The sequence below is a fragment of the Mustela erminea genome, chromosome 1 (genome assembly GCF_009829155.1).
Source record: "Mustela erminea isolate mMusErm1 chromosome 1, mMusErm1.Pri, whole genome shotgun sequence".
NCBI lineage: Eukaryota > Metazoa > Chordata > Mammalia > Carnivora > Mustelidae > Mustela > Mustela erminea.
The window spans coordinates 3,216,161-3,218,529 of NC_045614.1; positions in this window are offsets into that span (position 1 = coordinate 3,216,161).

Below are 2,369 nucleotides of genomic sequence, written 5' to 3' on the forward strand. Positions count from 1 at the left end.
TGCGACTCGCGGCTCCGCCACCTCCGCCCCCCCACGGGCACCGGCCCCCCCCCAACCCCACCGAAGCCGGGCCGGAGCCACGCAAAACCCGGCCCGGAATAACGGCGGCGCGGAACGGAAGGAGGAGCTGGGTGGGCGGCAGGAGGCGCTGGAGGCGGAGGTGGGGGTGGCAGAGCGACCCAAGAGGAGACACCCTGCTTTTGTCTAGGTGGGGGCCTAATTGGGCCGCCCCCCCGACTTTCTGGTCTCCTGCACGCTGACCAGACTCGCATCCCCAGGGTCCATCCCCAAGTGGACCCAAGGGGTGATGGAGATGATGAGGCGTCATGAACCCCTGGGTCCACATGGCCCCTTTCATCTATGAGGTCATTGATTCAATCCACGATCATTATGTTTAACAACACTCAATGGACACGTGAGGAAATTGAGCATAGGAAGGCGCCTTGTCCAAGGTCACTCAGTTAGAAATGGTGGGATTTGAACCTAGGAGAAAAGGCTGCAGAGATCATCCCCACGAGCAGGCTGTCCTCCGTCCGGTGCCCATATGGCTTGGTCCAGAAAGGGGCTCCCAGAGGGCTGCAGGCCTCCCTGAGCCAGTGGAGAGCACTCCTGTCACCTCTCTTTGGTGCTCCAAGACAGCCCGGTCTTCAGGCTTGGGAGACCTCCCTGTATCCCCCTGGCCCTCTGTGACCTTAGGACAAGACGCCCTAGGCAAGACAACGTCTCAGAGCCTCAGTAACATTCTCTGTCCAAAGCACCTCCCAGCGTGTGTGTGACGTGGATGTGTATGTCTTCCCCTCTGGACTGTGGGCTGTCCCTCTGGCATCTTCAGTATACAGTAGGTGCTTAACAAATTATTATGTATTTATCTGGTGACCTTTCTTGTACACACACTGCATGCTGGGCGTCTTCTCAATAAATCCGTTCATCCGTTCCTCATGGAAGACCCCCCACACCCAAGCTGGGACACTGAGGCACAGAGAGGTCGAGGAGCCTGCCTTGATCTCAGAGGGATGGGAAGAAAGCATGAGCCCTCTTACTGCTGGTTACTGAGCACCTTTTAGGCAGGCCTTACCCACTATGTCCCATGCATGTTTCCAGCAGGCTGGGGGGCTCCGACAGGGCACGCGGCTTTCCACTGGCCATGCTTGCCGCGGGAAAGTGGGGGTCAGACTTTGAACCCTCCTCTTCAGGATACACAGGCTCCTGGGCAACCTGCAGCCTCCCCGGCTTCCGTGGAGACAACCCAATTCTTCCAGGCCCCAGGCATCAGCCAAGGGCCGGCATGAGACCACAGACATCCGCAGGCAGCCAGGCCTTCCTGCCAGTGGTTTTTCCCTGACCGGCTTTCCGGCTGCACCACCGTCCCAGGCAAATCAGCCAGCACCTGCTCTCTACCAGCCCTTACCCCCGTGTGCTGCCCAGCTGGGAAGACGGACGCCTGCCTGACCAGGGAGGGGGTCCAGGCTCTCAGGTGGGCGCCCAGGCTCTGAGCCCTCTTCTCACCGCCACACCGGTTCTCATGCTGTGCCCACCCCTCTGGCAAGCCCTCCCTTGCCCGTGGCCTTGGCCAGACTGAACTCCTTGGCGATCTATGCGTTTAACATTTATTGGACACACATTGGATGCCAGGTCTTGGGCTGAGCAGTCAGTCGAACTGACTCCCTGCCTAGAGAAGAACTAGGGCTGGAGAATGCAAGGTCCAGGTACAGGCTGAGCTAGATGGGGGCCCCGGGATGAGTGAGGACCACGGGGAGGTGTCCTGGGGGCCATAGAAGGACCACAGATAGATCTGGCAAAGCACATGGGGTGCGGGGCGGTGGGGTGGGAAGGTTATACTGGGCAGGGGCCTGCTTGGGACAAAGGCCCTGAGGGAGGCCCCACCCCCGCAGGCTGCCTCAGCTGCCACCCAGGCTTGGGAGGACATGAATGGGTCTTTCATGCCCTGGACCACGGCAAGGTCAGGCCGGGCTGCTCCCTTCCCCCAAACCCTGGGCTCCTGACTGTCTGAGCTCTGACCTGGAGGAGGGTGGCAGGAAGTTCACAGTTTGCCCTCGGGGGGAGCTGGGGAGGCCCAGGGAGGGGAAGAGCCTCGCCCGAGGTCACCAGCGCCAGCAACACCCTCCTAATTGTCTTAGTCTGAGCAAAGCCTGCCCCTCTAGGCCTCAGTTTCCCCTCCTAAGCGGCCAGGTTGAGCAGCGCGGCGCTCTCCTCCTGCTCCGACTCTGGCGCAATCCAGTGCGGGTTTTGTGGGCGCCCGCGTCCGCCGACACCTTCCCAGCGCGGCCGGGCTGCGGCCCCGGGTCCGAGGGGGCCGAGGGAGACCCGGAGGGGCCCAGGAGGCCTTGGGGGCCGCGGGATGGGTTGAG